Raw genomic sequence first — 14152 nt, 5'->3', positions numbered from 1 at the left:
GATGAGCTTGCACACTGGGGAGTGCGGTAATTGTATTGTGTAGAGGGTCTTTGAGGCTTTGAATATGGCAAACACCTCTTTCTGAAGGCTGCTGCAGACAGTAGACAAGTAGCTGGCAAGTCAATGATCAGTTCCCTAGGTGGACACATTTCTATGCATTTTCACACTAGCACTCTATGACACTGTATCTCAAATTTAGTAAGGACTATTGATGTGTACAGATTATATAAAGTCATTCCGTCTTTCCTCTTAAATATTACTCGTATATATGTTGATTTTACTTCTTTTTTTTTCTCTCCCCGGTCACATTTTTTGCCAACCTTAAAATCCAAGTGTACTGATGATAATGACCTCTGATCTTTTCTCTCTATGTTCTGTACAAAGCGACTGACTGTGACTCCATTAGTTTCCCATTCAATGTACAGATTCACGCAGGTCCAGTTCATAATCATTGCACTCCTTTTTAAGATATGAAAACAAAACATTATCAACATCTTGTACCCCAAGCACATTGTGATCAATGCTTCCACCTCCACATAGCCATGTCTTGTATGTTCCTTCATGTGATTGTTATTTATATAGAGAAAACACGCTTGTCATTTTACCCAACAATAAAAACTAGACAAAGAAAAACAAGTGTAATATTGTCTATTTCCTCATTAAAACGACCCTTTATTCTGTAGATGCAGGCACACAGACAAAGAATGCATTTGCAAGTTTCCTTTAGGAGTTACAGCAGCCTGTTGCCAATTATTATGCTACAAGAGATGCTACATGAACAAGGTCAAACTCTGTTGTCCCTCTGGGTATATTTATCTTACAGAGAATTATGCATTATAATGCATGATTATAATGAGCAAACAAAGAAAATAAGATTGTGGGACTTAAAGGTCTGTGAATTGAAAGAAAAAGTAGGGCAGTATAAGCCTAAGTAACTTGTTGTCAGGTTATGTCAAATATTTTAAGAAAATGTATCTTTTTTTTAAAACGAAAAGATGATATTCTGGCCATTTTCAGAAAATGCGAATGAGATGAACATGATTCAACATATGACTACCTGAAGGCTCAATGGACAATATCAATCACTATTAAAAATAAACTTCCTTGTATAAATATATATAGATGAAAAACAAATATAAATGGCACAAGAGAAAGCAAGGATGATTACAATAAAAGCAGGTAATTTATATTCTCATTAAAATAATGTATAAATATATTAAATATATAACAATGTATAGTATGTATAGTATGACGATAAAAGTCACAAAAAAGTTACTGTATACTGTATAAAAAGTTACTGTAGTATGTCGAAAAAAGTTTAAAAACAAATTTGATAGTATAGTATCTCAACAGAAGTAAAAGTATATTATGTGGAAAAAAGCTGAAAAGGTCAAAGTATAGTACGTCGTAAAAGTCATAGTATAGCATGTTCGAAAAAAATGAAATAAAGTCAAAGTATAGTAAAGTCAACAAAAACAAATCTCTGGGCAGATAATATGGCCGACATCTTCACATTAAAAATCAAACAAAAAGTACAGTATGTCAAAAAAAATAAAGAATAGTCAGTCATAAAATGTCAACTGCAACTACCAGGAGATGATCAGGATACACTCACGCTGTCGTGTGGTGAGTCCATGTCAGGGCCTCGCTGGTGTGAACCCTGATGACCCTCTCCATCGTATTCCTGTTGATGGAGATGGGGGCGTGTCCTTCTACCTGTTATGGAAAATATACAATAATAAGTCATGAAAAAAGTCATAGTATGTCATAAGAAATGTTATGAGAAAATGTGTAATGTAGTATGTCGTAAAACATTTAATAGCATAGTATGTCTTAAGGGCATGGCCACGGAAAATACTCAAATACTTTTTTGCAAATTGGTCCAAAGAGGTAGTATGAAAAAGTTTGTGTTGACTAAATAATTGTGTAGGTTCTAGTCATAGGACGATATGAAAATGTCATGTCACAATTATCCCGTCCAAAATATTTGCCTGATATTATCCTGATCATTTTCAAAATGTACAATAGTATAATGACACACTTTTTGTGACCTATGACAGTATTCTACTAGTCTTTGTGACATAGTATACTATGACATGTTTATTAAATACTATACTATTACTTGTTTGTGATTTCTTGACAACAAAAGAGTATCCTGATCACCTCCTCGTATTGCAGTTGACTTTTGATGACTTTTAAAATACCTTTTTTAAACTACATGCCTTCTTTGGTAGAAACAATGTTTTTGTAATTTGTAATTCAGTTATTGTTTTCTGACCCAAATAAAAGGTGCCTACTTTTTTTATGATATATTTTTAAATCAGCTCACCTTTAAAAATATGTGAGACATCTACTCTACACTCCTTTCATCATAGCATAGCAGTTTTGTATCAACTTGGCATCCTTGTAAGACAAATTCAGTGTATCATCAATGAAATGTAATTTTTCTTCTCAAGGATATTTGTGCAGGGAAGATTTCTCTGCTGAAAACAACATGTTTGTGTTACACCGCAGCTAATACTTTCAGGCAGTGTGTTATTCCCCCTCTGGGCTTACTCATCTTTAAAATTTACGTGGCTGCAGGTTGTGTCAGGTGTTTTGGATAAAAGGATCCTCCAAACTGCACAAGGCTGTATACTTATCTTTGAAATCCATGTGGAGAGGTACTTCCATCTGAACAACCCTTACATCAGATAAGCCCCTTCCACTGACAATGAAAACCCACTGCTTTTATCCACATTCATGACAAAGGAGAACATATTATCACATTCCCTGTTTTTACTATATGATTCATTTATGGTGTGTTAAAGAAATGCACTTGAGACTAAAATTACTCTTTTAGTTGTGATTAGGGCTGTTTAATCTGTTTTGATGAATAAAGATAATAAGTGAGTTATTTTCATAATACTTCAGTTATTTTATTCAATTAAGGTTTTAAGAGAACTAGTGTATTATTACTACTGCTATACAGCATTCGCACTGTTGCACATACAAAACCTTAATTGAATAAAAGAACTGAAGTATTGTGAAAAAAACTCACTTCAAGTATCAGTAGGTAAAAGTACTGAACTGAGTACCGAATAGACCCTTTCAGAGATTTTATTCTACACATTAGTGGATTATTATTCACTCCGCCAGGAAGATCATGAGATTGGTTGTGTGCGTGTGTGTGCATCCATGAGTGAGTGGGTGTGCACCTCTGTGTCTGTCCACGGCTAATCTCTCATTCTGCTGCAGTAAACTGCATAATATTTTGGTTGCCCAATTATGGTTGCATGCTGAAGGACCATTTCCATTGTTCACTTCATAACATGATCATGTGTTTCATCATAATCTGATTAACTGATTAACAAGGCACCAGAAACATGTAAGGTAATACAAAGTATAATATTTCCCTCTAAAATGTAGGGAAATAAAATAAAAAAGAAGTTTAGCAGTAAAAATGTAATGGACACCCTTTTATACTGCAGTATAAATGTGTGTACATGATGTGTGCAAGCCTATGATGACACTTCTGTGGCTGATGACGTGCCATTTGTTGTTCCCCAAAGATCAACAGAGGCTGAGCTTCGGTGCAAAAGTGTGCCGCCCGTTCTCATGATCACCATGTCTCCCCTGTGCTCCTGATAAACGCTCCCTGATGCATTCCTCCCCCCACCGCTTCCAATTTATATTCATAACCAAGTCACACAGGCTGGTGGTTTATATTAATATTCTTCCTTACAGAATCTCCGTTAATAAAACAGTCATGTGAATAGAAAAGAGGTCCTGGCAGTTCCTTAATTATCTATTGTCAGTCCTTTATCTTCTCCCGGTCTCATGGGAGGGCCTCGGACACCACCCCAGCACACACTTGCCTCCATCAGGGTAACATAGCACCACACCACACTCTGTATTATTCCATTCATAAGGTGGGAAGCATAATCACGCCGCTGGCTCCTTAATCATGTTGCCGGGGCCTGCCGACAGTGCAACCTCTCTGCTCCATCCATACTGAGGCACCTGATGACTGATTGAGGCCACTGGTGGTGCTGCACTTTGTGCCGGCTGTAGGCCCTCATCCTGCCTGCCCCCCTCACTCTCCCTCTCGGCCTCAAGAATAATCAGTGGTAACTTCTGTGTGGCTGCGGATGGAAGCAGTTGGAAAAAAGACTTTCTCAACTGCAAAATGGACTTTCATGAAAACATAGAAGGGGTTTTATTACACAAAAGAACATGCACTTTGGATAAATTACAGGAAGTCTAAATTGTTTCTCTTGGTGATTAATTTCTCTGTTCAAGACGTCAGAAAACTGTAAAAATATCAATTGGAACCCTAACCAACAATCCAAAACCCCAAGATATTAAATTTACAATAATATATGAGATAACAATAGTATACAACAGGCTAACATTAACATGCCCACAGTAATGATGCTAACATGCTAATGTGAAGCAAGTTTAATGTTTAACTTTATTACATTTTTCAAAATTGAGAAATGTTCTTTTACAAGATGGATTCATTAGTCCAGAGCATAAAAACCAAAAACTCTCACTGTCTTTATTGCATCTCGCCTGGACCTTAATTTTCCTTCAGCAGCTGCATAGTCTGTATATAACAAGTGGTCATGATGACGTCACCCGATGGTTTATGGGCTTCGGTTTTGAAGCCTTGAGGTCGACATTTTGGTCGTGCCGTCATGTTTCTTTGCAACCAGAAGTGACAGGAGACGCGAAATACTAAATTTTTAGGCAACCAAAATGTTACAATTAACTTTCATGAACTGAAAACAAATTATGAAAGGGTTAAAAGTTCTAAGATGAAAACAAGGAAAACTCCCAGACAGGACGCCGTGGTAGCAACCTGCCGATCACAAGGTAGCCCCGCCCCAAAGCATACTCTGCTTTATTGTCTATTTTAACATTTTACCCTAAATGGACCATAATTTACTAAATGATTTACATCATGCTGTATTGAAGACTTGAGACCATAAATATATTACGATGTTTACTGAGGTAATACATTATTTTTTTCATAGACTTCTATACAATCAGACTTATTTTTGCAACGGGAAGAGTCGCCCCCTACTGGCAATTAGAAAGAATGCAAGTTTGAGGTACTTCCGCATTGTCTTCGCTTGTCTGACCCGGGGGTTGCCGCCTGGATAGATGGGAGTTTTATAGGTTTTTGCTCATTAAGTCTGAGTTTAGCAGTCCGTCAGGGAGTTCAAGGATCTCGATGCCTGTCTGTGCAAATAACATACGTTTTTAAAGGTCATTTAGCAAATCCTTCCCCTTTACTGGGTAAAACTGACTGGAGATGCTTGATAATAATATGATCATTTATAATAATTTAAAAATATATATATTTATATTAATTTGTTTTGGAATTTTTCATATGCAAAGTCATGGACATATGGAGATGGCAGCAGCCCAGAATGTGGATTAAGGTGCTGACAGCAGACGCCTCGTCCCCTTTAGTTGTCCTATAGTCATGCTGAGCTGGCTGTCGTGACATTGAGGCGCATGTGGACTCTCAGCAGTGACGGGGGGACGCAGGCAGAATCCTGTCATCCAGACACAGCCCACTGATCCCGTCCTGATAGCGCCCAGGTTGACCATGACAGGAGCAACCACCTCCACTTAGCATGCACCTTGTCTGTCCTTTTGCTGTTCAGTGTGCTGCGAAAAGGCAGCAGAGGGAGTGCTCCTCAAGGTTGACCCGAGAGGGCAAGTTAAGTTGGAAAAAACGTCTCAAAGTTAAACTCCGAGTTCTTCCCCGGCTGTTTTTACACCTTTCCTGACACATTTGTCAGAATAGGGAGTATAACATCAGTGCTGTCAGACCAGAAATTCCCAGCGCTGTGTTTATTTGTGTCATGCTGTAGTGGTTTCAGCACATTTAAGCAGACAGGTTTTTATTCTCAACCATATGATTCAACCTGAGCCCTGTGAGATAACTCAATCTATCTAACTATCCACAACTAACACACTCTGACTGTTTGCTCTTCCATACACCAGAAAGTAAAATAAAATCCTTTATTTTGTGTCTTTATCAACAGATTCAGCCCGTTCACATCTCGTCAACATGTAATAGGTTGATGGATGCTACAGCATCATGGAACACATGTGACCGGTACATCACCATCACTGTAGCACTGTAGCACTGTACATTTTACATTAGAGCTGCAACAATTAGTCCATTGTTAGTGCTGTTTTGTATTGTAATGTTTTTATGGGTCAAAAGGGCAAACATTAATTGGTTCCAGCTAAATGTGAATATTTGTCTCGTTTTCATTCTCTGATAATAAAATTAATATCTTTGTGTTTTGGACTGATGGACATTTTAAAAGTCATCTTGGGCTAATTAATCGAGGATATAATAAAAATAAAATAAAAGTTATTTGCAGCCCTTTTTTTTTACATGATGACTGGATGCAAGGCAATATTCAGCTATTTTTAAAACACATTTATGCACAAGCTTTTCTAAATAACGTGTTCAGAGGCTTGGTATCGATCCTAAATGTGTCCGTACTGTTCGAGTATCACTGACTGTTATTGAGCTTCTTCGTTTGACAGAATAAGGGTTTTCTTATTCCCTAAAATGAGTAATCTCCCAAAAAATTGTAACTGCACAGAAAGACAGAAATCCTTTTGCCACTGGTATCAAAGAATTTTGAACCCTAGGCCTAATGCGAATAATAATAATTGAATGTATTATAGTTGATCAATTAATCAACCAATTGGAGTACACTAAGGGTAGCAATATGAATTTGGAGCTGATTTTACTTTAAAAAATGTAACAGTGTCTCTACAGAAACCATATTTATTCTTTCAGTACATCTTCAGGGTTTGGCCAGAGACAGACCATAGACATTTAAGATCCAGAACAACCTAAAATCCAAACTGTAATTTTCTCTTGCATAACATCTGTCCCGACTCCTTTGAACAGTCAGAAAGTTAGCCCTGCAGTTGCATCTCAAATTTGACCCAAACAGGGGTGTGTTCAGGATCTTGAGCCTTTAAAAAGCGTGAAATGATAATCACATTTCTGTAAGCAAGCTCTGCAGCATATTCAAAAGCCAAATGACTGCAACGTGCTTCTGTATCTTATCACTGCAGAATTCTGCACTACACTGGCAGTGATATCCAGCTGGGATGTTTGTGGGAAATAAGTTTGATGTATGTTAGCTGTTGGTACACTGCTAAGAATCAGTTTGATTTGTTTGCTTGGATATTTTGAGGCGATTTCTTTGATGTTAGAATTTCGGTGGAAATGCAACTCTTTTGTTTATTCAGCCACGGAGGATTATTGATGCTCATGCTAATTGTCAAACTCTTATTAAGTTTTATTCTACAAACACAAAGATGCTGCAGGAAAAACACCTTGCTTCCTGTTAATCAGCACATTTCTTGACACGCGTTGACACAAGCTTAACTGAAAATGTTCACACTTTTTGTGTAAGAAAATTTTAACCAAATGATCTTGAAGCTGCTGTGTCATCGGTCTGACGACAGATAAACCTCTGGGGGCAAGGGGCTGTATTCCTGGGGCTCCGGTTTAGCCACCGGATATCCGGGTCAACACTTCCTCTGTCTGTGTGCTGCTTGTTGTTTACAGTCTGATAAGCAACATGGGATACGAGACGGGAGTTGGAGTTGAGAGAAGACCTGACCAGATTGATTTGAACAAAAAGCCAGTATACAAGCCAATTTCAAACCAATAAAAAGCTAAATCTGTGTTAGATGATAGCCAGTGGGCTCCGAGATTGCCTTTCAGCTAGAGTCGTTCTCATACCGACATCGTAAACGACTCCAATATAGAGGAAATCACTAAATTGCTATTATTACAAGCAACTTTTAGGGTCTGCCCACACATATCATACCAATTAAATAACGTGGCACCATCCCTCAGAAGCAAAAAGTCAGGCCCTGTGGAGAACACCAATCTAGGAGGGCTCTATGTTATATAAAACATGAAGAGTATATAAAGATTTATTGGCAAAAATGACTTCATAAATCTCTGAATGAACTGCCCTGTATCAATTATTTTAGACATAAAGCATCCATCATCCATCCGTCCATCTGGACACAACAGTTTTCAGACCACAGTGTGTGACTGTTGGAGAAAACATCCAGCAGAGTGAAATGTCAGACGGTGCAGTGTAACACGCTGCTCCATGTTCTGTTTCAAGCCCTCCTCATTTCCATGCAGGCAGTAAAAACCTCTGAAATGTGTTCACCGCTTCACAAATCATGGAAGGTCTCCATCTTTAGATGTCTCTCTCCACTAGAGCAGGAGGCCATCTTTACACCCAGGCCCCGGCGAATTGGGCCGTTGGCCAGCCGGTCGTCATTAGGAGAATTTACTTCTCGATGCCTGCCGCTGCCGAGCGGAGGACCAGATGTGACGCCCGTCTCCTGGGTTGCCGAACACAGCGAGACGCATCCTGCACCAGGGGAAACCATTCTAGAGAGCAGCTCTATCACTGTCAGGAGGAAACATCGCACGGCTCTCTACAGCTTGACGGCTCTGAGCCAAAGAGCCAGCTGTTGAGAGAGGAAGTCGGAGTGCACAGAGAAGAAGAAGGCCTGTGGTTTTCGATGCCGAGAGGGACTCCTCCAATATGTAAAGCTCTACAGCGAAGGGACTGAAGTGAATGAGGACATTCACATAAATTCACCTTTGTTGTACCTGCAAAACTGTTTTTGTTTTGCAAAGCACTTTAAACTGCATTTTATGTATGAAAGGAGCTATAAGAATAAGGTTTATTCCTAATACATATTACAAAAGAGATACAGTAAGAATTTGTTAAAATAATTAAATTGTGCATTATAAACTGTACACTCAAGTAAAATAGAACGATGTAACAATAACAACTTAATTTTAAATAATATGAGCATATTAAGAAAGCATGACAACAAGAAAGTCCCCCAAGTCTGCCGAATGAAATGATTGGACGAGCTTATTACAGTCCTGCGACAGCCACAGATACCAGAGTTTTACATTTTTCATTTTGTCAGAGCATTTGTTAATGATTGCCGTCAGGATGTGATGAGAATTTCAACAAAAATATCATTAAATATTTGTTGTATGTACAATTATTGTGTTGTACTTCCTGCTGTCTGTACACCTCGGATAACTGTATTTTGACAGCAACTTGGGAAGCATTTACAGAATTGAAGTCGTGACTTTACTTTGTTATTTCCCTTCAATTTAATTAACAGCCATACATCTATGTATCATCTGAATGTTAATCAGTAGCAATTCTAATCATGTGGCTATTCTTGACAGTTGAAAAGAGAGAACTGTGACAGCTGTATTACAGTTCATGTTATATTGAGCTGTCTTTATCTTTTTCTTGGACATGAGCTTAGCTTTTCCCCAAATACCAGATCATTGTGTCGTGATCCTGGTATGAAAACATTTCCCTAAAATTGTGTTTGTCTGATTCTCAAGATTTCAATGGACACCTGGTTATCATCAATTATCAGCAGAAATGAGACAATCACAAAACAAAGACTGGGAGGTAACTCAAGGTCAGCAACACTACATGTTATTATACTTTAATTTGAAGAAAAAATCAATTCCGCCCACTCCTTTTATGCATCGAGGGAATGGAAACAAATGTCATGTTGCTTCTCAAAAAGAAGAGGTAGGCCTCTCTAACCAGGTGAGGTCAACTCATATTCATACAGTATTTTCTTATGAATCTATTCATAAACAGCATCTGGAGTCTCAGTGTGGCTGTATTATATGAAATGTCGTGACTGGATGTAAACATCTTCTAGATCTGGGCAGGAAGCCAGTCCTGGATAAAAATCATGTTGCAGCAGAAGGAATATTTTTCAGTAATATAATAAAGAAAATAATATCGCTTTTCTAGAGTTGACAACTGATGCTTTCAGAAAATATAAACACAATGAGATTTTTGATGAATAATAATCAGCAATGTGGATATAAGTACAAAGTGAGTAAATAATAAAACAGTCTGGCAAGTTCAGAGAATTACATCACTTTACTGTAATGCAATCTTACAAACCAGAAAAAGACAACACTTGTGCCGTGTTACAATATCCAAAATGTAAGACGATATCTAGTCTCTGGTCACAATATCGGCTTAATATCGATGCATTGCCCGGCCCTGTCTGATAAAACATAAAAGTGAATAATACATGTGGCCCCAGTGGCAAATGTACCTGTCCTGGCTGCCATTCACAATCTACCTGCCAGTGACAGCCGATGAAATAACATCCAGATTAAGGATGTCACATCAATATTAAACAAATAAAGAGAATGCTAGCCCGACGCGATGCTGCTGAAACTAAAACAACATGTTATAATTTGGTGTCATAAAACTTGTTCATACACGGCTTGCCTCTGTCTGCCCTCGGGGATCCTGCCTGCAGCTGCACGCACCGCCGTTTGTCACAGAAATTTAAACTAAATCCATTTTGTCGTCTCACACACACACACACACACACACACACAGACACAGACACACACACACAGACACAGACACACACTAGCCTTTTAATTAATGCATGTCACTTGCTTGAGAAATTATAAATAACTTTGTCCATCACACAAACACATTTTGCTGAAACGCCACTGCCTTTTCTGTGACACTTGACTCAGTCATTCCTACTGATCCCTCTCAGCGCCCAGTTCTGATATAATCACTCAAGTACTGTACTCCCGTGCAATTTTTTGAGGTATTTTTACTTTACTTCAGTATTTCAATTTTATGCTAGTTCAAATTTCTACTCCTCTACATTTCAGAGAGAAATATTATTTGCTTCATTCCACTACATGTATCTGACAATTTAAGAAACTTTACAGATTAAGATTATACAAATAAAAGATGTGATCAATTTATAAAATATTATACTCTGGTATTGATTGAACCACAAAAACAGTATAAAGTACTCCACCTCCACCAGCTGTAACATTAACATTTTACTTTGTGCTTATACTTAAGTAAAATATTGAATGTAGGACTTTTACTCATAACTGAGTAGTTTTACAGAGCAATACAGCTACTTTAAGTTATGAGTTCTTCTTATGAGTACTTCTTACATTTAGCAGACCACAATTGGGAATCAACTCTGTGCCACATGCAGCATTTCAAACATGAATTATCATTTTTAACTGTGCTTATCATAACATTCTCAATCAAGCCAACATGTGCTCTGCAGATTTACAGAAACATATTGAACTTGAAATATACAAGGAACATATTTAAATACACTAATATGTTAAAGGTATGTATTTCATTAAATGTAGCTTATGTTTAAGGTGTGACAAACAAACTAAAACAAAAAAAGAAGAAGTTTGCAGGCATTTAAATGGGACCCGTGAGCCTGCTGTTGATGTGGGGAGGCATGACTAATGTGCACTTCCTTGTCTTGTATATCAGGGATGAGAGGGCCACATCACACATATTGTATATGATGTTTGCAACACACAATACCAAAAACAATACCTATCCCTCTTAAACGAGCAACCAGAATCTGTCCATTTGTCCAGCAGTGTTCAGCCTGATTTGAGTTTCGCAGGTCGGCTCAGATTCAGTCAGACTGTTGAGGGTTGAGGCGTACCAGCGTTTCTTCGAGCTGTGTTTACCATGTCAAACCTCCCCATCGCTTGCTTTGACAGTCAGCTCCTGAAAAACAACCTCGAGGGCTGAAAAGCATGTTGTGTTGACAACCTGCAACCATGAGTTGTCATGTCATTAGCTGGGTCATAACAGCATATTCAAGTTTTTTAACATTGGTGGGTTTGATAATTATTGCTTTTTTTCTTCTGTGGTTTGAAAACGTATTCTTTAATGAGGTGAAATTAAAACAAACACAATAAATTAACAATGACATTATAAACCTTGCAGCACTGACTTTAGGATCCACTGCTCCAGATACTGTATATGTTCCTGCTTACAGTATCCGTACAGAAACCGGTTTTATTTGTTTCAGTCAGACACAATATGTGAAAGATGGAACGTTGACACTTATCTTCTGCACACCACTATAACCTTGTCAAAAGAGTGCACATCCTGTCCTGAGTTTTCCTTTCGGGCCACTGACACACTCGTCGTGTTGGCTTCAGGTAAAGGCTTTTACATATTGTGCTCACAGTGACATGACATTGTTCTTCTACTCCCTTAAGGTGAAGGGTTAGCACCGTTACAGGCCGTGAGAACAGAGCTGCAACCTATTGTGCAATAAAGTGGAGTAATTGAGTCTGTTGGGCATTCCAATCTGCAGGGAAGTTTGATTTACATTTTCAGCCACAAAGCTGTCAGATGTTTCACTGATGTTTGACACTGTAACAAGGTTTTAATCTTCTTTCTCACCCGCCCCCCCGACCGTTGTAATAGTTCTTACCCTGGAAAGAGAGTAGGGCTACTTTATAGGGTGCTCAATATAACTTTGTTTTTGTTTTGGCAACAGGGGGAAAAAAACACAAGTATAAACAGTTATTCCCTCCAGGAGAATGTGTGCAGGTGAGTTGGAGGCAATTCAAATGCAATGGAGCAAGCAAGCTTATATTTCCAAAAATAATATAGAGCCAACCAATACTTGCAGCATTTCTCAGCAGCCTCTCTGCTCGCGACCCACCGCACTCCCCTCGCTTGGGATTTCACCGTTTTTCTTGGGAATATATTAAACACAGAAGTACCTTTCAGACGGCTGCACGTTCATCATTTATTATTGCAAAGTCCTTCAGTGCTGCCCACAAAGAACTTGAGGAAATTATCAGGTGACCAATTCTTAAGGCCTTTGCAATTCTGTAGAGCTGTGTGGGAATGTTGAGGCGTGAAACTATAGATTGGATCAATGCAAAAAAAAAATAGAAAATGTCTTTTAGGTTATATAATTGGGTGCATGTTTGTTTATGTGTCTGTCTGAGAGTGTGCCTGCATGGGTTATGAGAGCAGGGGGTATTTAGGGTTTTATATTCCATTTCTTTGGCTGCTTCCTGAGTTTTTTCACAAGTTAACACGCTCACAATGTTAAAATGCTGAGGTTTAGCAGGTGTAATGTTTGCCATGTTCACTATCTTAGCTTAGCATGCTAGTATGCTAACATGTGCTAATTAGCACGAAACACAAAGTAGAGCTGAGGCTGTAAAAACAAATTATTCAGATATTAACATTGATGTTTGTCCCAAACATCCTCCTGGAACCATGAATGCCTGTTCAGTTAATTACATATAACATTTTGTGACAACTCATCTTGTATATGTTGAGATCTTTTACAGGGTAAGTGAAACATATTCAAATCAGGGGGAAACCAAAGCAAATAGGATTAATGCTTTTTGGATACAAGAGGAAAAAGGGGTGAATTTCCATGTTTGTAATCCCTGTCTCCCACGTGAGGAGGTGCATCACCAATTTAGATTAAAACAACAAATTATGATGATTAGAAGTGTTATGATCAACACAAAAATCAAGTTTGAACCTGACACAGATATGAGTAGCTTTAATTCTTCTTTACAACCAACTATATTTGTTTTCTGCATACATTGTATTGTTGTACTTGTTTGCCATCACAAGTAGTCAGATGAAGAAGCCAAATGACAGCTAGTTACATCCTTAACTGCCGATGGTACAGAAACAAATATTTATGGTTATAAGCAATCAAAGACACACACAGACCATCAGAAACCCGGATACTAGGACCATGTATACAGGGACGGGAATAACAAGGTTTCACTTTGGGATACGAGGGATTTGCTTACTCTACATTTAGAGTTAGTAGGAATTGCTAGCGCAGCTCTCCCATTTGTCAACATGGCCAGTTGTTGTATTTTTAAATGCGACTCCTTTAGAAGCAGAATCACTGCCACGTCCCACATCGCAAACCAATTTATTCTTTATTATTAACAATATTGCAGGTAACAGAATAAATCAAGTTTGGTTGTTCCCTCATGTAACCTTTCCATAAGTTCCTTTTAAAGAAAGGACAAATAAACGACAAACTGTTTTAAGACAAAACTGCGCAGACAGTAAACCCGAGAGCAAGAAAAGTCACGCCATAGGTCTTTACTTTGCTTTTAACTGAGATGTTTGATCATCCGTCATAATGCTGTGCTGTCTCAATGAATGTTTTTTGGCTGTATGAGCCCGTAAGGCAGAAGACGTTTACTGTGAGTGGTTGCTATTATCTGTAT

Source organism: Anarrhichthys ocellatus, unplaced genomic scaffold (genome assembly GCF_004355925.1).
Source record: "Anarrhichthys ocellatus isolate YVR2014 unplaced genomic scaffold, GSC_Weel_1.0 scaffold37, whole genome shotgun sequence".
In the NCBI taxonomy this organism is placed as follows: Eukaryota; Metazoa; Chordata; class Actinopteri; order Perciformes; family Anarhichadidae; genus Anarrhichthys; species Anarrhichthys ocellatus.
Note: the sequence above shows the minus strand (reverse complement) of the source record.